The sequence below is a fragment of the Macaca thibetana genome, chromosome 4, assembly GCF_024542745.1.
Source record: "Macaca thibetana thibetana isolate TM-01 chromosome 4, ASM2454274v1, whole genome shotgun sequence".
Classification (NCBI taxonomy): Eukaryota; Metazoa; Chordata; class Mammalia; order Primates; family Cercopithecidae; genus Macaca; species Macaca thibetana.
The window spans coordinates 98494539-98521333 of NC_065581.1; the positions used below are offsets into that span (position 1 = coordinate 98494539).

General features: G+C 37.0%; 1 protein-coding gene and 1 pseudogene across 7 annotated transcripts in view; one reads left to right on the plus strand and one right to left on the minus strand.

Annotated features, from left to right (window-relative positions):
- The window catches only part of GRIK2 (glutamate ionotropic receptor kainate type subunit 2), a 704801-nt gene that overhangs the window by 17644 nt on the left and 660362 nt on the right, over window positions 1-26795 (plus strand). The gene's annotated exons all lie outside the window — the stretch shown is intronic.
- LOC126952269 (actin, cytoplasmic 2-like) lies at window positions 19677-21875 on the minus strand (annotated as a pseudogene).

Consider the following 26795-nt stretch of genomic DNA (forward strand, 5'->3'; position numbering starts at 1 on the left):
TTTTACAGTGTTGGTGGGATTGTAAACTGGTTCAACCATTGTGGAAAACAGTATGGCGATTCCTCAAGGATCTAGAACTAGAAATATATGACCCAGCCATCCCATTACTGGGTATATACCCAAAGGATTATAAATCATACTGCTATAAAGACACATGCACATGTATGTTTATTGTGGCACTATTCACAATAGCAAAGACTTGGAATCAACACAAATGTCCATCAATGACAGACTGGATTAAGAAAATGTGGCACATATACACCATGGAATACCATGCAGCCATAAAAAAGGATGAATTTGTGTCCTTTGTAGGGACATGGATGCAGCTGGAAACCATCATTCTCAGCAAACTAGCTCAAGAAAAGAAAACCAAACACCGCATGTTCTCACTCATAGGTGGGAATTGAACAATGAGATCACTTGGACACAGGAAGGGGAACATCACACACCGGGGCCTATTATGGGGATGGGGGAGGGGGGAGGGATGGCATTGGGAGTTATACCTGATGTAAATGACGAGTTGATGGGTGCTGATGAGTTGATGGGTGCAACACACTAACATGGCACAAGTATACATATGTAACAATCCTGCATGTTGTGCACATGTACCCTAGAACTTAAAGTATAAAAAAAAAAAAAAAAAATCTAGCCCAGTGTTGGGGGATCAGCATAGAAGTGTCTAGGGAGAGATAAGAGAGAACAACCTACACGCCCTCAACCAGTGGTACCACACCAGAGAATCCACAGGATCATTTGAAAAGGTGTATTGAACTTAAATACAATTTTATATTTGGAAAATTTAAAAATTATAAACTTCAAAGTATAAATACTCTGTACACAAAAATCCTGGTGACATGCAATTTAACTGTATTACAAACCTGTACATGTACCCCTGAACCTAAAGTCAAACTTAAAAAAATGTAAAGCTTGTTGGAAAAATTGCCTGGCTGTTGAAGATACTTAGTTTTCAATCAGTAATTTGCCACTGTCAAGGGTAAGGTGCAGGAGAGGCAGTCTCAAGATTTTCCTGTTTATCTGAAGGGGAACTAGACTAAGCACAGTTTGAAAAACAATCTCGTAGCTTAAGCTTAAGTCTAGTTGTTGTTTTCTGGAAATAGCCTTCCCATGATGCAGAGTGGATGTTGGAATATGTGAAGAATATTTTTGAATTTTTACCTCCAATGGGTGAAGACCAGTGTCCCATTCTTTCATCTTTCCCTAAGGATTCTGGGTTGATTGCTCACGAAGGCTTCCTGGAAATTAGGGGTGATGTTTCAATTATTCATCTTCAGCTTGTTCCTTTAAATTTATTTCTCTTTCTTTTGCTCTTCCATACATCAACTATCTTTCAAAATCTAATTCAAGTTTTGCCTCCTGCAACGATATGTTTTAGATAGGCATTCTGCAGAATAAATTCAAACATTGACAAGATAATTTGATCTGATCAGTGGTTCTCAAACTTTATATCAGTGGGAAGGGGCTTTACATAATTTAAATGTCTGGTCCAGAAACCTAGAAATTCTGTAGTTTAATATGTTACTAGATTTAGTTAGCATATTGCAAGTGCATAACTGCATAGTTCTATGTGGTGGTTCTTAGTCCCTTTATTTATTTTACAAAACACCTAAGTAATTGTACTTAAACAAAATGAAACAAAGATCTCACACACTGAGCTAGATAATCCTGAGAAGTTTTTGACCTTCAAGTTTATGATTCTTCTATTTATAATGAGCAGCAGCGTCAGCTTTCTGAATTGGCAGTTGATAATCATGACTGGATGATAAAAAACAATGAGTAAATGTTGTAGATAACAGTTGGGGCTCAGATATTTTATAATTCTTCACAGAACACACAGTGTTGGACTCTCAGAACACCACTCAAGGGCTAATTCTTTAAAACCTAATCATTTAGAATATGTATACCCACATGACCAACCCCGTAGCCTAAAGGGATCTTAAACAGGTGTTGTTTTATAAATAATGTCTAAGATGATGTATGGTTGAGACTTTCCTCTCTCAATCTCCCACTAAAGGAGCCCCTAATAGATTATTTTAAAACTTTGTTTTCCCAGACTTAGAAAAAAGAATTCCAGCAAATATTTGCTCTAGTTGAGAGGATTCCAACTTTTCCGTTGCCATGAATACATCCTAATGGCCCAGAATCTAGGCTGAAAATAATGTCTAGCCTAGGTGGTATTTATTAAAAAACATGGAAATCTCTTGGACAATACTATGGCACCCCCATTCCCATCCTTAATGCTCTGATTATACTCTCTGGACCTTTGCTATGTCATGGTGCTGAGACATAAAATGTAGACACTAGATTTGGAATTAAACCAGAATATTCTTATATATTTGTTTTAGTCGGATATTGTTAATAATTGCATATGCTGCTTTAGTATTGAAATAAAAATATTTTTTATCTGTCTAAATTATTGATATCTAAGTGTTTTCCATATTGATTGCGTCCTCAGTGAAACACATACATTTATTAAATATATACCTATAATTAAACTTGCCATCTAGATACAGCTTTGTGTATAGGAGACACTTTACTCACAGTATAATTTAAAAGTAGCATGATTACAGATTGGATAGAGATTCCAAAGTGTTACAATCATGATAATCACATGCTAATGGAAATTTTAAGATAAATATTGAAGAAAAAACTCAAGTTAACTTCATTATTTCTCAGAAGCTTTCTTTTTGGACTCAGCTATGTTCAGCAATATGTGTCTAAATATTTTCAATTATTTTAATAATAAATTATTCATAGGTGATTTAGCAATTGAGAGCATGTAAATATGTAATTTCAAGAAAATGCATCCAGTGGTGTGCAGTTCTCTGGAAGACAAACTATGAAAAATCCTTCTACATGGTGTAAATTTCACAATAGCTTACATTCATATATATTCATCTAATTATGGTTCTAGGATTACTATACCTTTGACCTTTCTGTTTGTACAGGATAAATTTATATATATAGAGAAAGAGAGTGAAAAAATATTCACAACGGAGAATAATAATTAATAAAGGGCATTCATTTATTGTCTTTAGGTGAGAGTCTGACTTTACTAAACCTGAGAGCCACAAGTAAATGTTAATGGAAAGGGATTTCTCAAGGTTCTTTGAATTTCATACATGCTTTAATTCCTAGCAGGTAGCCAGACTATATCAGCATTTAAAATACAAAACTAAGAGAGAATTTTACCTATTTCAATGTACTATAGTTTGTAAGTAAACTGTGGAGATAATTTTAACCTTTAAATTTGTTTATTGTTTCTCTGTGCTATGTATATTATAAGATGACTAAACGTGAATACAAAAAAATAGCTATATATTAATAACAAACCCCTATTTAAACCCCTATTTAGTATAATTTCTCTCTCCCCCACCTTCTCTTTGTGTGTTGGGGGTGTTATTCTTCAAGGAAGACAGATGAAATTAAATTTATCTACCAGAAAATAAACAAATGCTTTATATGTTGACTGTGAAGGAAGATGCTGAAAGTTTCCTTTTAACTCTTTCAATTTCATTTCCATTTTCAATTTAAATTGACTTTCAGTTCACCAAATATTTATTCAGCATTGGTGTCTTGTCTGGTTCTTTAATTATTTGCATAACAAAGTAATTGAAAAGCAAGATATAATTAAAACTTTCAGTAAATATAAAAATTTATCTAAAACATGGTTGATTATTTTTAGAAATACATTACATGGGGGATCCTAATGAGATCTTGATTTTTTTTCTGAATGGCATCAAGATGTATATGTTTCAGTTTCATTCTATAGGTTCTGTTTCAGCGTTTCAATTCAATTTCTTATTATAATTGAAGGAGTATCTTAGTAACCTTAAAGAAATCCACAATTAATTTGATATAATTTATCAATATGTATTTATATTTAAAGAGGATTATTGTCTAACATTTAGAGTTTATACTATAATATATACACAACTATTATATTTTCAAGTCTTTATTTATACAAGCAACCAGTCATAGCAATTTGCTAATTGTTCAATTATTTATTCTTTCAATCATTTATTTAACAAATGTTTAACTGCTTACCCATGTGCCAGACACTTGACTGAGCCATAGGACACCAATAATTTGAAAATAAAAAGAACTTGTCTCTGCATCAAGGATATCGTATTCTATAGACATGGGTAGCCACATAAATATAAAACAGTGTGACAAGTGCACACAATAATATTGTAAACATTCTAACATGAAGGGAGGCACCTAGCTGTTCTTACAATAAAGGATTTCTAAACCTGTTGTTTGCATCTTTTCCTAAGACTTGGATCCACTGAGGACCTCACTCAGAAGTTTCATTCTTGCTATCAGATTAGAATGACCATGCGTTTGTGCTCCTTTTCTCCACTGCCCCCAGCACCAGAAACCCTCAACTAGACCTCTAGTATCAAATCATAGAGATGCCATTAATTTATTTCTTCTGTATGTTTTATATGTATTACATATATGAAATTATTTTTAAAGCTAGTCCAAATTATTTTAAGTGTTTAGTTACCGTATATGTGTCAGGATGTAGATTCAGTGACATATCACAGATCCCCCCTTGGAAGTCCCCAAAGCAAAAACAAAAGGTAGTTGTTCACTTCTCATGTCTCTCTGCAGATTTGGGTATTTCAGGGTATGCTGGATCTATAAGTTTCTGGGGTCTATGCTGTTTCCAGCTCTTTATTCTGCATCTTTAAGGAATGTCGTTTTGCATCATCTAAAAGGATGCTGTAGAGATCGCAGATACCCTCCCAGCAGCAGGATGGACACGTTTTAGATGTTGCACACATCATTTTACCTCACATCCCATTGGCAGGAACTTAGTCACATAGCTATTCCCTGGTGCACAGAAGGCTGGGAATTGAGTTCCTTTTATGGGAAATGTGACCAGCTGAAACATCTCAGAGTCTATTCCTGTAGAAGACATGGGATATGCACATTGAAGGACCACTGGTAGTCTCTGCCACAAGCATCTGACTAAACACTTCGGAAAAAAGCTCTGTAGAGTTTTAAACTTGTGTGTGTGTGTGTGTGTGTGTGCATGTGTGTATGCGGTGTGTGGTGTGTGCATGTATTGTTATAAAGTAATGCATTGTAGCTTATTTGGAAAATATGAAGTGTGAAAGTGAAAATAAAACCTCCCATAATTACACCATGCAGCTATAATCACTGTTATCATTTTGTTTCTATTAATTACTTGTTAAAAATTAAAACAAATATTTTGGGTGATTTAAAAAGTAATACATGTTTATTGTAGAAAATAGAAAATATATAGAAAATTGTAAATAAATTATCACCCATTATCTCACCATAACATTTTATATCTATCCTTGATCTTACTGTACATGTTTTTTTAGTTTTTCCATTTAACCCTTTATTGTGGACATTTTTCTGTCATCAAGTATTTTTCCGTAACAATTTTTAACAGTGTCTGACTTTCTATTACAGTGGTGCTTATAATTTATTTACCAATACCTCAATTGCTTGGGTTTTAGAGTCATATCGTCATATATACCTGAATTTGAAACTGGCTGTCCGGCTTTTGAGCAATATGATTGGAATATACTGATGAATCTTCCTAAATTTTAGTTTCCTTACCTATAAAATGGGAATGATGATATTATCTACCCTGTAAAGGTACTCCTTGGAATTAAAATAGATAAAATGCACAAAGTACTTAATAAAGTGCCTGGCACCTAAGTCCCTAATAACCAGTCAGTCAATCAATCAATCAATCGTTTAATTAATTTTACCCCAGAAAGTGCTTGATTTCTGTAATTGTTTCAGCTAATATAGATCTGATGCTTCCAGGTCTTATCCTGTCTCTTCAAGTGTGGTTAGACCTCTGCAGAAGTCCTGTGAAGTGTTTTAGGCCAGTGAGGTGGCCTTTAGGAACACAAAGGGCCAATTTATCAACCGGGAGCCTTGTGATCTGTGGAGACAGGAAACAGACATTTAAATGGGAACTTACAGGATAACATAAGAATATCTGCAGTTCTCTACAATTGTAGGCTAAGCGTGATCCGTGTTAGAGGAGGGAAGAAGGAGCTTTTAGTTCCTGAATGTGTGCTGGTCTGAGGCTGAGGAGTGTGGCCTGCCTCTCCCTGCTTGCTTCCTGGGATGGCTCTTCAGTGTCAGTACTGATGAGGCTGGGGCAGGGGAGGAGCAGCAGCAGTTTTAAAAGCAGACATCTCTTTGCTTTTTGATTTGTTAAGCAAATTCCAGGTGTCTTACTTGCTAATCACATTGTCATCTCTGATGCTTAATTATTTTCTGTAGGGAAATGAAGTTGTTTGGGGCTTTCAGGAAATCAAATTGAACTTCAAAAGCCACTTCCGCATAACAATTAACATTTTGAAATGGATAATTCCTCAGGGTTTGTTGGTAGGTGAGCTTATTGAGTTTTTTCTTTAAGAGGTATTTTTAAAATACTGGATTTATTTGTTCTTTTAATTATTGATCATATTTTTTAAAATTGGACACCATAAACATCCGTAAGTCCCTAGTAAAATGATATAAAAATGTGTGGCTATTGCCTTTGAGACAGACTAACGTTGTCATCTATGGAGCAGGAAATTGGAAGTGATTATCTTTTGGGCTCTATATCTGGGAGAATGCTACATCATTGGAAGGAGTTACATCTTGGCCTGCCCAGAAAAAAAGGAAGTAGTTTTAATGTTAGTGCAGCAAACATGCCTAAAGGTGACTGTGTTAGTCTGTTCTCATGCTGCTAATAAAGACATACCCAAGACTGGGTAAGTTATAAAAGGAAGAGGTTTAACTGACTCACAGTTCCACATGGCTAGGGAGGCCTCACAATCATGGCGGAAGTTGAAGGAGGAGCAAAGCTACTGGCAGCAGACAAGAGGACATGTGCAGGGGAACTGCCCTTTATGAAATCATCAGATCTCATGAGACTTATTCACTATCATGAGAACTGCATGGGAAAAACATGCCACCATGATTCAATCACCTCCCACCAGGTCTCTCCCACAACATGTGGGGATTATGGGAGCTACAATTCAAGATGAGATTTGGTTGGGGACACAACCAAACCATATCAGTGACTTACATGTATGTAAGAAGGTGAAGTTACATGTGGCTTGTGGGCATCATTCCCATCTTCTAATGGAGTCTATACAACCTCAGCACAAATGTTTTCAGTCCCATTTTAATAAGACAGAGATTCTAGAGACTCTAGGTATTGCTGCTCTGTGCCTTCCTAAACATGCCTCCTTTAGTCAGACGTGTTCTTAACACATTTAGGCTGCCTTTAAGTTCTGCATTTTCTGCTTTGCCTGCACACAGATATAATCATAGTGGAATCCTAAATCTTAATCACTCCACCTCCCCCTAAAAGGATGTGGGCGTAGAATTACTTAAATATTGCCATACGTTAGCCTTTGAGAGGCTTTTGTAAGTTATGAGAACTCAACCAGTTAGTTACTAATAACCTACTATTGCCAGAAGCAATAGTAGGATCTGATCTAGAAAAGGCATGGAAAATGTGGTCAGAAAGATTGGGATTCTAGGAGAAATTCCACCACTTACAAAGTGTGTAACCTTAGGCAAGTTACTCAACATTTGAATCTCACTTGTCTTATTTGAGAAATAAAGTCCTTGCATGTAGAAAACATCCAAAAACTTCCCTTTCTTTTTTGTTATCCTGAAAATCTGGATGTGGAAGAACTGTTGAACAATAGGTTAGCTTTATATTCTACAACAGCCTGTTTCTCAAATGCAGAGTTCTGTGTGTTTATTGACTACAGCGTCAGCTTCTGTGCAGCTGAGATACACATTCAGCCCTAGGCTTTTATCCACAGATCTGAGAGAAGGAAGGCAGGCAGGCACCTGTAATTATAGCAGCAGTGATGAATTGCAGCTGAATTGCGTAGTGTGTTAAGGCTTTTCTGTGCTGGTTGACTTGGGTATTAGTATAGTGATTCTGGGAGTAACAGACAGTATTTTACCAAGTGTTTGTCTTTCTATTATCCATTTAAACGTAATCCTAGACTCTCCACAGACATACAGGAGTTCCTTTGTTGCTTTCCAGCAGTGGATGAAAGTGTCCATTTTTATTAAGTGCTCAGTGCAGAGTTTAACAGCCCTTTTATGGACTGGTGCTAGATTACATATTGAGGGGTGGGGTGAAGATAGTTTTTCTATTGACATTTGTAAAACGTTAGATTTGGGTTTCCTTTCCATGCACCAGAATATTACTCTACAGATGTCAAAGACTCTAAATGTTGCAAACGATTGTCTTTTGTTTCTTCATTTTCCTTTTTCCGCGTTGCTTGGTCACAAAAGGCATCTGTCCACCTGATCTTCCCAAGGGAGTCTGGTGGGGGTGGTTGGGGCTTTCTGTGAGGGGGAGAGTTGGGCAGGGGAAGGAAGGTGGGAGAGGAGACCACTTTGCTCTTTCTGCAAACCCCTTTTATCAATTACTCTATTTGTTCCTTTTCCCCTAAACTCTCCTAAAAGAAGGGTCAATTCTCTCAACATCAATTGAATGAAAAATAGCAATTTGAACAGCATCTGCAAAGTGACATGTATAAAATCCAAAACAAAATGAGTCCTCAAACTCATGTAATTTTCCATTTTGTCTCATTTATTTGAAAGCCCAGTAGCAGGGTCACTATGACATGGCCAGAGGATTTAAAGCCTTTATCAGAATTTATTGAGTATGCTGTTAATATTTTTAATATAATGCCCACATGACTTTTCTGGCCTTTTAAGAGTAGAGGTGTATCTTAACTATGCCAAAATAGGAAAGAAGAAGGACTCTTACACATCCTTCACTAATCTTCTTCTTACTTGCCCTTGTCTGACTCATTCTTTCTCCAGGGTAGACTGCTATGATGCCTTTTTGTTTTTCTTTTTTCTCAACTGAGGCACCAGCAGATTTTATTCAGTTTTCTTACTTTTCTTGTCACATGATCTATTCTCCCCATGGATGTAGGAAGCTATTCCTGACACCTTTTACCTTTCCAGACCCATTTAGAGTTCTTTCTACTTACAACCACCCTTTTCTCAGTGTAGCTCTTTCTTTGTGTAGCCAGTAGCTTCATTCAATAATTAAAAGCTCATTCAGTCCTGTACAAAGAGGATAGGGAGGGGTGGAGGTATCTGGGCCTTTTGGGAACATACAAAGGTGACTGAGGTCCTGAGAGATTCTCTACAGCTACAATATTTTGTAAACCACATATTAACACACAGTTCTGACATGTGAGGGTGGATTTAGAGGGACAGAGGAATAGTGTGGCTGAAACTGAGACTGTCTCACTACACAAGTAAATAATAGTTGTATAGTGCTTTGCATTTTATATGCATTTACACACACGGTATTTATTAGTCTCTATTGTAAGCCTAGAAAGTGGGTGCCATTAATTCCCTTTCACAGAGGAAGAAACAGGCTGAGAGAGGTTAAGTAATTCGTGCCAAATGTCCTAAATATTGAGGAATTTGAAGTTGCTTTAGGCTTCTGACACTGCCTTATGTTCCTTTCACTTCAAAAACTTGAATGTAGTTGAATTTCACTACTGTTTAATTGGGATGTGAGATTCTCCAATCACACTGTCAGAACCAAAGCAGGTGTTGCATGCTGTAGCAAAAACGTTTTCCTTGGCGGGATGAGACATTGCTCTTCTGAGACAACCCTCAAGCAGCCTTCCCTAATTCTGGTTCACTTCATCCCCAAATAAAACACAAAAGAATATGCTGTATTCTAACCTCTAGAGTGTAGCCCAATGTGAAGATAATAATAACGGTGAAATTAATAATGATGATGGTTACTCTTTGTTGAATATCTGTCACATGGCAGGTACAATGCAAGTGTTTTTCAAACATTATATTATCCAATCCTCAGAGCAAGTTCATCACCCTCATTTTAGAGGTCAGAAAACTGAGGATACAGAAAGATAGGTTATTTGTCTGGGGCTTCCCACCTAGGAAATTTTGGAGTAAGAATTCAAACGTAGGTCAGTCTGGCTCCTGAGCCCATGCTATCTAGTTTTCCATGTGCACTTTTGCTTACTTTTGAATAGGAGTACGCTCAAGAAAGAATATAAATGCCTACATTATATTTAACCATTCATTCATAAATATTAACTCATAAACTTATGAAGTTGAACCACACGAAATTGCTAATATTTGGGCATTTTGGACCAAGAAAAATGGTCATTTCATGTGACTTCACACAAAAGTTCTTAAAATGTGGCCTCTGGACCAGCATCATCAGTACCACCGGGGAAGTTGTTAGGCATGCAGATTCTCAGATGCCATCCCAGATCTCATAAAAAAGAAGCTAGGAGTTGGCTCAGCAATCTGTGGCTTAACAGGACCTTTCAGTGAATCTCATACCCACCAAAGCTTGAGAACCCCTAGTTATCCTAATATATTTGTCAAACAGCATCTCTGTGTCAGGTGCTATGTTAGCCACTGGGTTTTCAGGAAGAGCAGAAATGGACATGCTTCTTACCCTCAGAGAGCTTACGCTTTACTGGCAAAGTTCCACGATGTGCAAATATGAAGTTTTTTTTAAGAGGTATTTATATTGTATTAGAGTTTCTAGGTCTCTGCCAAAAGAATGAAATGTTGAGAGGCACAATTAGAGGGGAAAAAGGGTTAACGTTTCATCACAGAGTTGGATACCAACCAAGGGAGACACACTGATCCAGGGACTGGTGTGTAGGAAAAGACATGGGGCCAGTGCTCAGGACTCAGTGTTTAGGACACAGCGCCATCAAATCCTACATCTTGGACTCCTTTTCTTCCCCTTCTCTCATCTTATCTCCAAGGATGGCTCTGTTCACTTTGAGGCCACGTTTGGATGGGAAGAGTACACTAAGTCCACTTCTCAGCATGGGACAACTCAGGATGTCTAAGGTAGGGCTTGGTCAGCCTCCACTAGCTGGCCAAGTAGATACTGATCTGCTGCTACCTTCTGCTCTGAGGAGCTCCATTTTGTGGGCAGATGGCAAGGTCTCAGGAAAGCCTTTACTCCAGAACTTTGCCTTTCTCTCTTCAGTAAGCTATGCAGCGTGGCATGGAGGATGGTACTGCCTTTAGCAGCCTAGAGGTTGGCTTAGGGTTTACTATCATGGAAGAAAGAGGAGGAAGCAGGGGTCAGTGGAAGGTCAGTGGGAATGAAGGCAATGTGGGACCTTCCAGTTGTCTGTGTCTCCCCAAGCCTGAGAAATGGTGCTCCTTAATATATGTTCATTAAACCTTTTGTCATTCCAAAGGGAGAAAGGGAGACATTCCTAATACTCTTCCATTTACTAAGACAGTTTTGAGTCCTGAAGGGTTAAATAACACTACTTTATTGAGTAATGTTTTAAAGTCAGATCATCTTGGGTTCATATTTTCTTAATTTTTTAAAAGGAAAGCGTTTTTTTTTTTTTTTTTTTTTTTCCAAAATAACACCTAAGTACAAATAAGGCAGGCTGAACAAATTGCTGCTTTTTTGGAAGCATCACAAGGTTATTTGTTCTACCAAGTTTCCAAAGAAAAGGGAATAAACATCTGTTGTATGATCTCTTAGAAAAACAACAATAGGATTTTTAAGCAATCTCAAGTACATGAGCATCAGATCTCACTTGAATTTCATCCCTTCCATTGGCAACATGTTAGAAAATAATTTGATGGAAAATTTCATGATGAGATTAGAATTTGAAGGTATTTAGGGAGAAGAAGAATGCTTTGTGACAATTTATCTTTTAAGTTACCAGTGACACTTTTGTATGACATTAAAAATGTTGCTCCTATTATTAATACTTAATTTGAATTAAATTCTCAAATCTAATTCTGGCCTTGTTATAGGGGAAATAATTCACATACACAAACAGCGGCAGTTGTGTACTTAAAGGCAAGCCAAATGCATATCACGCATCAGAAATGGAAGTACCACCTCTGAGAATTCAGGAGTGCTCATATAATCAGCACAGGTTTTTACCCAATTGATTAAATTACATTTCCTCTGCTTTAACTGAGGGGGGAAAATTCTAAAGGTTATGAAATCAATGCAAGCTGCTGTTGGATTGTATTATTTACTTGAATTTAGGATCCAGATTCTTCTCATCACCTGAAAGACAAATCATATTTTTCTCCTGGAGTCCTTAAGAAATTCCCAGAGTAAGCTCAAGTATTACATGAATAATTCATTTTACTCACTACACATTACTGCACTTAACAAAGGCTATGGCCAGAGTCTCCTCCTTGGGGAAGCTAATTTGGAGCATCATTATGGTTCTGATTCCCAATGTTTAGCAGCTTTGCGACCTACCTGATGAAGTCCTTTTTGTTCAGATCCGTTAGAGAAAAACTTCAAGTTTAAAATTTCATTGAGAATATTATTAGAAGGAAATACTCCCAGGCTTTCACGTTTACTCCACCCCTGCCTTTGAGTAAAAAGATTTAAAAAAAAAAAAAAAGAAGAAGAAGAAGGAGAAACAAAGAGACACTTTTGAATATAAATTCAATCTACTGCCCCCAAATATTTTCTTAACATTGAAAAATCAAATGACATGATTTAAGTGTCATGCATATATGTCCCCCTGATTTATTCAACGTTGGAACTCAACCAGAAAAAATAATTATGTGAATATATATGTGGACATCACTTAGAACTCTGTATGGAGTTCTGTGTATTTTCCTTGATTTACAGTGCATTTTTTCTTATGGTTCTTATGGGAATTCATCTGAACTTTCATGTTGCCGTAACACTTCAGTGTTCTCTCAGTTATAATTCATTACCACGTGGGATGTGTCCTACCATAGAGCAGATGGGCTGTGCACTTTAGCACCTGCTGAAATATAAAAGTCTGAAGGCACTGCTGACTATTCAGCTGACTCTACCAATGACCAATACAGAGACTCTGGTCTTTGTATGTTACTCTTTCTCTATCCATCCACACCCATTAAGACAAACCCTTGGATAAACTGAACACTCTTAGATACCCAAAGGTTAGAAATAGTGAATTCTTCAGGGACTCTAATAAGCTCACAGCTGAGTATATTTTCCAGACTAACTTAGTTTTGAATATAAAGAGAGACCCCCATTTTATTCATGTGAGTAGGGAAGATAAACTTGTTCTTAGATATAAGAAGCTCTATTTTTAAAACTTGGATAGACTTCCCTTGTGTTTTCTATAGCAACAGTGCCATTTTACAGTCCCGACAACAGTATACGAGGGTTCCAATTTTCCACATTCTCAACAGCACTTGTTTTCTTATATATTTGTTTTTGAAAGTAGACTAACAGACATGAAGTGATATCATTCATTGTAGTCTTGATTTGCAATTTCCTGATGAGTTGTTTTCTTAGCATCTTTTCATTTACCAGTTGGCCATTTGTATGTCTTCTTTGGTGAAATGTCTATTCATGTCTTTGCCCGCTTTAAAATCAGGTTATTTGTTTTTTGTTATTTTTACTATTGAGTTGTAGGAACTTCTTATGTAGTTTTGATATTAATCCCTTATAGAACTACCTTATGATCAGTCAGTCCAACCTCTGAGCATTTATTCAAAACTTTTGATACTAATCCCATATCAAACTACCTATGATCAGTCAATCCAACTTCTGAGCATTTATTCAGAAGCATTGAAATCAGAATCATGAAGAGATAGCTGCACTCTCATGTTCATTGCAGCATTATTTGCAAGAGCCAAGATATGGAAACAACCTAAATGTGGAAACAACCTAAATGTTCATGGACAGATGAATAAATAAATTCTACGGTATATACATAAAATGGAATATTATTTAACAAAGAAGGAAATCCTGCCATATGTGACAATATGGATGAAAGTTGAGGGCATTATGCTGAGTGAAATAAGACAGCCACTGGAGGACAAATACCGCATGATTACATTTACACGTGATATCTAAAATAGTGAGACTCATAGAAGCAGAGAGTAGAATGGTGGTTTCCAGGGGTTTGGGGATAGGAAATGTGGAGTTTTTATTTGACAGGTATAAGGTTTCAGTCATGCAAGATCAATTTGTTCTAGACATCTCCTGTACAACATTGTTGTTGTTAACAATACTATTGTTATACTTGTTGTTAACAAACTATAGTTAACAATACTGTATGGTGTACTTAAACATTTACTGAGAAGATAGACTTCATGTTAAATGTTATTACCATAATAAAAAAAAAAAGAAAAAAAGCACCTATCTCATAGAAATAAAAACACTATATATAAAGGCATAAGTAAATAGATGTGTATTTCAGTGCTGTTCATCGTGGCAAAAATTGAAATAAATTTACATTAAGAGAAGAATCACTGAATAAATTATGATATACTAATATCAAGTAATACGATATCACTGTTAAAAGGAACAAATTAGGACTATACCCAGATGAATTGAAGTGATTTCCAAAAGACATTGTTGAATGAAAAAAGCAAGAAGTAAAAAATATATAATTTTTTTGTAAAGCAATGACCAAAAAATAAAAATGAAAAAAAAACCTCGGTGTAAATATGTATGCATATATTATGTCTGTGTCAGTATACTGTGTGAATTTATGTGTGTATGTGTGTCCATGCACTGGTAAATATAGATCTATATGAGATTATATGAATACAGAGAAGAACTCAAGGATTGTTAACACAGGTACACTGGTGAGAAGGGATGTGGATAAATGTAGGTAGTGTAGATATAAATAGAAAATCCAAATGGAGGAATAAAATAAAAAAGGAAAAAGGGGAGAGGAAAAAGTATCCATATGAACATACTTATACATCCATATAAAGTCATTTATATGTATCATTACATGCATAAAGAAGTTAAGTGAAAAACACAAAGGGAGAAAAGAATGGGAATAATGTATTCCTGCAAGGGATCTCTGTCATTTAGAGCTTAGTACTAATTAGTTTAATCTCTTGCTTTCCTCTGATTTTGATAGAGGATAGAAGAGAATGGGGAGGTAATTTTTGTGCATGGGGCATTGGGAGAAAGAGAGAGCAGGTTACATGGAATGTGGCAACAACATGGGTTTGTGAAGTCTACACGGACTATGAGGCTTTAAAGTTTGCCCCTTTAGTAACAGAGATGAACTAACTCCAGATTGAGCTGAGCAAATTCTGATTTACATAGCTCATTATCCCCATCTTTGTAGAGCAGATCACAAGTTAAAACTACCCTTGATATTTATAGGGAATTGGGTAACTCTTTTTCTTTTTCTTTTTTTTTTTTTTTTTTAAAGATGGAGTCCACCTGGAGTACAGTGGCATGATCTCAGCTCACTGCAACCTCCGCCTCCCAGGTTCAAGCAATTCTCCTGTCTCAGCCTCCTGAGAGGCTGGCATTACAGGCACCACCACCACGCCAGGCTAATTTTTGTATTTTTAGTAGAGATGGGGTTTCGCCATATTGATCAGGCTGGTCTTGAACTCCTGACCTCAGGTGATCCACCCACCTCGGCCTCCTAATGGGCTGGGATTACAGGTGTGAGCCACCGTGCCTGGTCGGGTAATTCTTTGTCTTACTCAGTAAAGCCTTGACTTCTTGAATAGCCTGGGGCCCTTGCCACTCCCAAGTTTCACCAAATTTGGAGTGTAAGGTAGCTGTGGGAGTGGCATGTCTACCGCCAGAGTGAAGATTATAATGATTACTCATGAGGATTTGATTTCTCCTATGAAAAATGTATGTATTTGGGGGTTGTTACTATTTTCTGTAAAGAAGCAGGAGATTTAACTTGCAATAAAATTCATAACAAGTGCTATGAATCTTGCTCTATCCAAATTTTTATAGGTAAGCATAATAACTAGTAGAGACATTAGATTTAATAAATACTGTAAAACAATTAATCATATTAATGTTGACTAGCTCTCTGTTGTACCAGTTTAATTACATTTTAACAACTACAGTTTATTATATAATTTCTATAATTATATTGCCTAAAACATGGAAAATGGAGACAGTAAGACATCACTCACAAGAGCAACTTCACACAACTGCTGATAGTATTTCAGCATATTCCATTTCATTTTCTTCCAAAATGCATCTTTTTTCCCCAAATTTTTACCATAACTGTATACAATGTTATCCTACATTTTTCACTTTGTATTACAGTTTTAAAGACAGCAAGGCATATTTATTTTTGAATAATTGAATTTTCTTGCAATCAATCTCATGCATCACAGGCCAATTCAAATTTATGATAGATTGATTTTCACTAGCTTTGTTCACTCTTTTCCTAGACCTTTAAAATCTAAGTTTCTCCCAGAATTTAAAATCTTAAGTTTCTCCCAGAATTGTCGTCCCTGTTCTCTGCATGCCCAGCATTCCCCTGGCTCCTACTAACACTCCTTTTGCGTTATTCCTGAGGAGAGTTCTGTCTTGTCTTCTGAGCACCAGTTTTCCTCTCCAGGATTTGAAGGACATAATGATTAGCATGTCTCACTAGCAGTGAGGCCATCTATTATTCACAAATTAGCTTTTCCTCATGAATTTCCTTTTTGTTGTTGTTGATGGACTTTTCATTCTTTCAGATTTGAAAGCTTGGAGGAGTCTTTGATTTCTCTTTTTCTTCTTTACCCACATCTCTTGAGAGTTGGTCATATTGTGATCATTACATCTTTTCGCTAAGCAATCAAATTCTTAATTCCCATCTTTATTAATAATCCTCCACTTTGTGTATTGAGACACAGTACAACACTGTGCTTAAGGTGATGGGCTCTGGAGCCAGATCTCTGGGGGTAAAACTTCAGCTTTGCTATGTACGTATTAGCTGTGTGACCTGTGGCAGGATTCTTAATGTCTCTCCTTGTCTCTGTTGTGTAAGATGAGTAATACTATAGTACTTAAGCAACAAGATTATGGTGAAGATTACACAGTGTCTTCTAGCAGTTTTGAAATATACTATAAATTCTTAACTATAGTCACTCTGCCGCACTATTGAACACTAGAACTTATTTCTTCTATCTAACTGTATTTTTGTACCAATTAACCAACCTCTCTTCATCCCCTCTCCTCCCTACACTTCCCAGCCCTTGGTAGCCACCATTCTATTCATTACTCCCAAAATATCACATGTATGCCATAAACATATACAACTATTATGTATCAATACTAAAATATTAGTAGTATCAGGAAAAGTAAATGTATCAAATATTAAAAAGATTATAGAGGATCTACTGTATACAGGCACTCAAAGAGTGTAGCCCTTGTCATATTTGTGCCTGCCTTTCTCTTTCTAATCTATCCTATGCACTACTGCCAGATTGATTTTCCTAAAACATAGTTTTACTCCTACTGATTCCTTCCCTTTTCTTCCCTTTCACCCTTCAGCTTCAATAATACTGCTTGCTAAATGAAATTCAAAGTGCTTGGCCTGACATTTAAAGTCCTACATAATCAGATTTTTAAGACCCCTTTCCAGCAGTCCTCTGTGCTCTAGACAATCCAAACAATATGCTATGTTTTCTTAAAAGGCCTAGTTTAAGGGTGATATATAATATGCTTAATATCCTGTAAAGCACAGACACATATCCCAATCTGGAGTTAGGTCTTAGAGAGCCAGCCATGCCTTAAAATGTTAGTTGTTTAATTGTAAGAAGTCCCATGAGAGGGGCCTGTGGAGCTTGGATGGCAGGAAGGCCTTGGGGAAGGTTGGGGCAGAAGCCAATTACCACATGGCATGGAAGTATCTCAATATATTAACAACTTCTACAGCTGAACCAAGGCATGCCAACTGAATGTCAGCATTGGCCAGGTACTTCTTGACACCGCTCCTCCCACTCATTGAACTTTTTGTTGAATTTCCTCCACATTCAATAAAACCTTTATAAAATGCCACCCCCATTCTCATTGCTCTGCTTTTCTGAAATCCTATGGTTAGTCTAAGTAATCCTGCTTTGGAAGTTACATATTTGTCTTCCCTTTTCATAGTTAACTTTATACATGAATATATTTAGTTACATATGGTTACCTAAGTAGCTGGAAAATGTGCTCGAAGGCAGGGACTATATACTTTTCATCTCTGCATCCATACCCTGGTGCTGTTATCCTAAACTGCAGTCAGTCAATATTTGCTGAATGAACAACTAAACTGGCACAATTCAGTACTTCATTATTTTTCTAGCAAAGAATGTACCTGTGTTCCCTGGTAATTTTGGATATGGATTACAAATTACCAGATTTGAATTATGGCAATACCTTGTATCTGTACATTTTGTGTACATGAAAATATAAAATTTTTGGTAGAATTAAATGATTCATTTAGGTGAATTGGTCATTCAGTCAGCCAGTGGAATCTTCTGTGTTTAGTCAGTCAGTTTTTCTACCATTTTTCCATTCATTTACTCATTCACTTAATAAATGCTAGCAATTCACAGCTAAAAGATGGTGGTGGTTTCTGTGATGTAAAATTTCTGGGATGATCCGATGGATCACAGAGGCAACATGTAATATTTTTGAAAATTTTAAATGCTTTGCTAATTTCTAACCTTCAGATTTATGTACTCAGAAAGTAGTTCTGGAGTCATCTTTTGCTTAACACATCCTGCTATGTGATTTTCTTTAATTAGCTCATTAGGAATTAATATCTGTTTGAATTAGAAATCCACATTTTATCATCTATGAACAAAAATGTCAGCGATTTTGTTTCATGTGAACCAGACCAACACACAATAATTATTTCTGAATATGAAACACGTTAAAAATAAAACAAATATCTGGAGTTCTCTTGAGCTTGACAATTACCTTGTTGTCTACTCTGTTTGCTAGTCAGGCACTGAAAATTCTTTAATATAACTTTGATTTATTAACATGCAGTTTTTAAAAATGCTGCCTTCCTTATTGAAGTGAGGGAAATGCATTTCTACTGGTTACAGATATTTTTACAGAATTAAATGAGAGGAACAAAAATGAATGGATTTTGTCGGTCGCCAACACAGAAGATAAGGCCTAAGGCTTTGGTCATTTAACGTTTGTGATATAATTTTAAAAATCTTAGTAGGATTAAAGGATATCACATTCTATTATTTCTAATTTGATTTTTAAGAGACTGATGGAAACGTTGATTTAAAAAACTATATTGAAATTAAAAAGAGTTCTTGCAGTTACATAAGGAAATTATTAACATTATTAAACAATATAGAATCCTTAACTTTGACAAAGAACCAAGCTTGAATGAAAATACATATATTAGTTTAAAGAAGATGTAATGAGAATATATAAAATCATAGAGTTTAAAAACAAAGGACTTCTTAAACATTAGTATGTTCAGTAGCCTTGTTTCCTCTCCAAAGGGACATAAGTGTTGAAGTAGTTAGTGTTAGTCTGCAGGTGGGTGGCAAGGGTTAGACTTCTACTCACATCCCTGTCTCCCTGCTCTTCCACTGCATCACACTGTCATTCTTTTAAGTATGTTTTATCATTGTTCTTTCTCCTTTCAAATTATTACGTTTCTTATTAGACTTGCTGCATTAGAATTCTAAGACAAAGACTTTGAAAAATTGAATGACTTTTTAATAAACTACAGCTTCAAAATGCTGATATTTGCACCTTAACCTGAGTCCAGCTTACTAAATTTTGTGTTTTGCAATCTAATTATATGTTCTCTTGGGAATAGCAAAGTCATAGTGACCTCGGTGTCCCCAACATATCTGCTGGGAATGACATATATGAACTGAAGCGGATCTTCAGTCAAAATACTTTACAAGCAGCTATTTACTTGTTATTCCTAATTCAAGAACCACAAGGTCCTCAATTTTGCAAGTGGCATGTTCAGAGGGGAATGAAATTGCAGATGAATGAGAGAATTTACATAGGACTAGGAGACATGATACCCTTGTTGCTCCTTAATGTTTCATTAACACTTAACTAGAGAGAGATGTAGTGCACACCCTAACTATGTATGCACTGTCCTTCTTCCCTTATATTTTGAGCAGGGTAATTCACAGCTGTGAGTCAGAATGATAGCATAAGGGCTTCAGAACTCTGATCACAGACCAAGAATCATCTTGGCAGAGAAATGAAGAGCAGTTAGTACCAAGAGCCTAAAAAGAAAGTGCTAAGTAGATAATTAACATCTTTTCTCTCAGTGGCAACCTGGAAAAGTTCTTGGTCTGGAGCCATAAAGAGGTCTCCGGCCTATAAGAAGGAAGAAAAATGTAACAGACTTCCTGAAAGAAATGGAGAGGGTTTTTTTTTCTTTCTGTTTTCTTTTTTTTTCCAATTATGGCAGCACTTTATTTTTCCTTACACAATGACGTGTTGCTGGGGCCTAATGTTCTCACATAACAGTAGAAAGCCAAAATTTGTTGTCATTTCTTAAATAATTGAGAATAGTGTGCAAAAATACCTTATATAAATTAAAAGGATGAATAAATTTGCAGGTATTAATGCAAACCACTTTCAACTCCAGGCAAGTTAACAGCCCACGATGTTCTGGCAGGAAAACACCAGGTAAGAAAGGAAACTGGGTCCTAACGCTTGGACTTCTCTAACCTTTATAGACCAGCAAGACAGAAACAACTGGTTCAGGAGCTCTTGCCAGCCTCTAGATAAATCCTGGAACACTCAGCTCTGACACATTAATACCTACACATATCGACAGACTGCTGGCCACACAGACTCACCAAACCACAGACTTTTCTTCCACAAGCATGTTTTCACCTCAGCCATTGAGTGACTAAGCTACATGTACTAAGGGTTTAAATCCAAGATACATATGGGGTATTAAACAAATTCCAAGGGAACAGTTAAGTTCAATACAAAGTCAAAATCTGCAGCAAGTTTTATAATCCAGTGCTAATAATCAGATACAAGCTTCTGGGACAAATTTCTTTTCCCAGAAATTTGTTTCCCAGAAACTAGGACAAAGGCTTACTCTAGTTTCATGAGGCTAGCATGAGGTGTTCTGAATTAACCCATGCAGCAAATGCTACACATCTGCTCACAGTCGATCCTGCTGGGTGATCCACATCTGCTGGAAGGTGGAAAGGGAGGCCAGCATGGACCTGCTGATCCACACCAAGTACTTGCGCTCAGTGGGAATGATGATCTTGATCTTCGTGGTGCTGGGTGCCCGGGCAGTGATCTCCTTCGGTATCCTGTCAGTGATGCCCAGGTATGTGGTTGTGCCTCCAGATAGCACTGTGTCAGCATACAGGTCCTTGTGAATGTGCACGCCACACTTTATGACAGAGTTGAAGGTGGTCCCAAGGATGCTGCAAGATTCCATGCTCAGGAAAAAGGAACAGCGCCTCTGGACACCAGAACCTCTCATTGCCAATGGTTATGACCTAGCCGTAAAGCGGCTCCTAGCTCCTTTCCAGGGAGGAAGAGGATGTCATGGTGGCCATCGCCTGCTCAAAGTCCAGGGCAGCATAGTGCAGCTTCTCCTTGATGTTGTGCACTGTCTCCCGCTAGGCAGTGGTGGTGAAGCTGTAGCCACGCTCCGTGAGGATCTTCATGAGGTCCAGGTGCAGGATGACCTAGGGAAAGGTATAGCCCTGAAAGACGGCACTGTGTAAGTAACCCCATCTCCAGAGTCCATGACAATACCAGAGGTACTACCGGAGGTGTACAGGGACAGCATGGCCCTGGGTGCCACGTACATGGCAGGGGTATCAAAGGTCTCAAACATGATCTGAGTCAACTTCTCTCTGTTGGCCTCAGGGTTCAGAGGAGCCTCAGGCAGCAGCACCGGGTGCTCCTCAGGAACCACTGCAGCTCATTGCAGAGGGTGTGATGCCAGATCTTCTCCATGTCGTACCAGTTGTAAATAATGCTGTGCTTGGTGGAGTACTTCAGCATCAGGATGCCACACTTGCTCTGGGCCTCTTCGTCCATGTGGGAGTCCTTCTGGCTCAGTTACAGTAATATTTATTGGAACCTTATGCTATCTCTGACACTGTCCTGTGCGCTTACTAGAAGGACAAGTCTTTACTCTGACAGAGTTTATATTCTGGTGCTGCCCAACAATAGAGGGGAACACGGCTTGGGGGCGTCATCCCCAGCAAAGCCAGCTTGGCACATGTGGTGCCTTTGTCAGCGACGAGTGCTGTGGGGCTCTTCTGTCACTGTGATCCATGGAGAGTGGGTTGGCAGTGGCAAGTGAAAAAAAAGGAAGGTTTTACCTGATGTGTGTGTGCTTGGTGTATTTCTGTATGTATAAAAGAGAATGTTTGACCAAAACAAAGTTAACATATGGTATTAGTTATTACTTGTTTTTAGCATCCATTTGGCCATTTGAAAAATGGAATACTGGTTATCACTTTGTTACTTGGCCTGCATGGATACTTTATAACTACTGCTGTAATAGTAAAGGGGAGGCATTTCCAACACTGAAGAGAGTCAAGGGGCATAAAGCTTCCTGCCCATGACAACACGGCCCATTTAGTGCAGCCCCATGTGCACTTTTTTTCAGGCATGGATAGCTGGCATGGGGAATCATCTAACGCTCCATGAGACATGCTCTAAAAAAATACAATGCCTCATTAGAAAGCAGAGTCTATTGTTTTTACTGTCCACATACAATAAGCTAATAATCCACTTTGAGCAATTTTTAAATAAATTAATACTCTTACACATAATTAATAATTCTGTGGCTTTTTAATTGTTGCTCTTCTCATTAGACCCTACCCTGTCCTGCTCTTCTGCAGAAACCCCATGCTCTCATATTTGTTCCCTCTTGCTGGGACCTTCTCCTGGGGCTGCCTGCCTATAATTTAATCAAGTCCCTCATCCATATTTTATATTATATATGTTTTTCTGCCACCCCTAGGAAGAGTTGCTTCCTGAATCATTCATTGAACTAATATTTACTGTAACCTTATGTTGTCTCTGACTCTGTCCTATGTGCTTACTAGAAAGATGAGTCTTTGCTCTTATGGAATTTATATTCTAGTGTCTTAATCCTTTGGAGTATTCTTGAGTTATTCTGATAAACTAATTTATACTATAATATCAGTTGCAAACATTGGATTAAATGACATTTACTCCCCAGATAATACCCAATACAATCCACTAAGTAAACATTTATTGAATGCCTAGCGTGGTGTAGGAATACAAAGATGAATAGGGTTCTGTCCCATATTCTCGTTGTCTACAGGAGGAGATTGATACCTACATATTGAAAGTGATATTTAAATACAAATATGCATTTCTATTTTGTCTTTTTGGGAAGAAAAATTCATTTTTATCTATCTAGGCATTCATCTGCTTAGGGTGAGAGGAGGGTATGATGAATTTGTTATGAAAAAGATCATGATAATATTGTTTCTGTCACACAAGAATAAGATTAAAGAGCACAATAGTGACCATATAAGCTAGGCTGTTTTCTTGAGAAGTGATCATCTAAATATTTTTTTCTTCTTTTTTGAGAAATCAAAAAGAACAAATAAGTGTGGAGGAGTAAACATTCTCCACTATTAAAACATTATACATATAAAACAGAGGAAGAAAGATCTACCCCCTTTCCAGACTATAATTTTAAGGAGGAGGAGAAAGAAAAGGGAATGAAAATGACATAATGTGGTCAGGCCAAAAGAGACTCAGAGGTCGAGTGTTTGAGACACAGATGCTGAATTGAGATCTGTTTACCTCTCATGGCACCTCACCCTGAGGCTTTAGAACTGGTTTTTTTGTTGTTGTTGTTTTGTTTTTTTTCTGTAAAATGAAGGTAATAATAACTACTCTTGCACGAAAGTATCCAATAAAGTGCTCGGCATCTAGAAAACATTTGAGAAATGCAAGTTACCTCCATTTCTTTTCAATTTATCTTCTGGCAGGACTGAATCAACTAACTTCTTCAAAGCTGAAGAGCCCAGAATGACTGGCCTGACTTGCTGCTTTTATACCTGTGTGACCTGCAGCAAATTGCTTAACCCCAATTGCTTCATCTATAAAAATGAGGATAGTATTAGCAACTACTTCTTAGGATGGTTATGAGTATTAAAAGAGAGAGCAGATGTAATGGCCTCAGCTTAGTGCATTGCAAGTGGTAGGAGTGCGATAAATATTTATTATTGTTTATGTTTTTCTTCCTTTTATGTTGTCTGATGTGTCTAAAAATTATCTTTTTTTTTCCCTTCATTGAAAAGCTCCTACCTCAGGTACTATTCTTTTTTTTTTCTTACTTATTGTTGTAACCATATTTTCTTTATGCTGAAGAGGAAAATATATAGCTTTGCATTTAAAATTCCAAAACAGAGTAATGGCCCATGGAGATGAGAACATTTTTACTCTGAATCTAGAAGTGAACGGTTTTATTAAAAGAGAAAACTCTTCATTTATTTATCCCCTATTTGCCTACATTTGCAGTCACCCAGTTAATGATCACCAGTTGCTTATGTAAATTGTTCTCAAGAGTAGCTTAAGGAACATTTTATGAGTCTTATAGGCCAGGAATACATCTTAAAATAGTGACTAGAGAGTTGAAGTTCACCTGTACTATGCTAGAATTAATAGTGCATGATCTGTCACTGCAATGAGGTGGCCCCAAATTTTACTGTAGTCCACTGACACAGGGATATAGATGTGACTTAAAGAAAGGTCACCCTTAAATATAGAAAAGCATTTGGCCATGGGGTGTTTTAGACACTAACGAGAAAATAACGCAAAAGTGTGCTTCCTGCTTGCTACTTATTCCTGTGTGTGAGTTGGGATCACTGGTAGCAGAATTCTAGAGGCCTTCAGCAGACGCTCCAATTGCAGGAGAGGAAGAAATGATGCATCTGGGATATATATCCTGGGACCATTTGTGAGGAAAGTCTCTGTAATTAAGCCTAAAGGGTGACATGGTCTAACTCAATGCCTGAGAGATGAGTTCTCATACAAGTCTCTTCTCAGGCCAACTCGAAATAGTGGAATCTCAGAGCTACAAGGGATCTTCAATGACAAAGTCTTAGTCCAAACTTTCGCATACATTTTGGGTATCTGATTCAGTGAACAGAATTTCTGACCTGCAGACTTTCCTCACTAATTTGAATATTTTTATTATTATTAGAAGAAAAATATGTTGTTTATGCATTTTTACATCAGAGAAGTTTGTGAATCTTGGGTAAAATTGTATAGCTCTATCGAGTTTAATTTAACAGTTTAAATATTAACCTTCTAGACGTGAAGACTTAAAATATTTTCTTTTCCTACTACTTTCTGGAATGAGACCAAGCCTTTTACACATTAGGGGGATTTTCCTAGCCTTTCTCTGGTTATCTAATATGTCACACACCCGGTCCCTCATGGTGGGCTACCCTTTCTTCTTGAGGTCAGACATGTCAGTGGTGGTACCACTGGAAATGGGGCACTTCTCTCCCCAGCTGGTCACCATAATTCCTGAAAGGAAAACAAAAACCACAGGAAATAAATAATGTTTTGCTGATTTCTCTGCAGCTGCCCCGTGAGGACCCTGGGTACTTGGCAAATCTGTTTTTGCTCCTGAGAAAGAGCCGGAGGAGAAAAGAAAATTCTGTCCAGAGAGATTTAGGTTGCACAAACTGAGCCTGCACTCTCTAAGAAAATAACAGATCACATAGTCCCAACTCTTAGAGTTATTATTTTTTTCTTTTTCATTGACTCAATTTTTCCTTGCTGTACAACAGTTTCTAAATCAGTGTTTTTGAGTGCTTTCATTCAGAACCAATGAGTGCACTTTTCTCTTCTTCTTTTTTTAATATAGTGTTACTCAGCAGTGGTAACAATGTCTTGCACTTAATTCCCCAGAAGCTGTTGTGAACCATGGAATAATCCTTACCTTTGTCTGAGATGGCACTTTCTGCTATTCAGAACTGATATCACTCCCTTCAGGACTCAATCTCTGTCCTGCTTGAACCATGCCAAGAATTAGACAATTCTCCCAATTGACTACATTGTGAAGGCACACAGTGATTTTTTTGGCAATAAAAGTAAGTTTAAAACAGACATTTAAAATTGGAGAATAGCAACCCTCTTCCCCAGAGTCCCCTCCTCCAAATAAACCACTTGTCCAGTTTTTTCATTGTGGGCCAGAAATTGTTTTTCTCCCAGTTTGTTGGTGACACCTCCAGGCATCTCCCTTTTCCATGATCTCCATGATATCTAAATTTATATCTCTAATTGTGTCCTCTTTCCATGCCATTAAAATTTCCTTTGATATCTCAAGATCCATGTGCCCAAAGATCATTCTTTTGTTCTTTTCAGAACTCAGTTTCTATTCTGATTAATGCCATTGACATTCTCCATCTGACACTTGGACACAGAATCTTAGATTTGTCTTTCACTTTTTTCTTCCCTTACTTCTCAAGTTTAATCATTTTTTCAAGACTTGGAGACTTTTCAATCTCAAAGCTTCCTGGATCTAGCTTGTCTTGATAGAGGATAATATTCTCTATCAAGACAAGCTAGGAAAATATTGTTCCTGATAAGGAACAATGTGCTTTAAAATCAAAGTCACAGACGGGGGATTTTAAGAGACATTGCCACACAGATGACAATTGAATTCCTGAGAACAGATTAGATTGCCTAGATTAGATTAGATTACATGCATAGACAGGTAGTCATTACTTTTTCATATGAATGATTGCATTAGCCTCCTAATTTGTTTCTTTACCTTTATTCTTCCCTTCTTTTATTTCATATGGAAATATTAAAATGTGCACGTATATATTTTTAAAAAGTTATATTCTTTATCATTTTCAAAATTCAAGCTAAGATTCTCTGTTAGTGTCATCTTGCCTATAGCTTTTAAAACAAGATTTTGTTAATAAACTTCCTATCTATTCCGAGTACAGTTTTTCAGGATTAAAACATTTGAATAAGTTGATATACATACGTATATACTTAA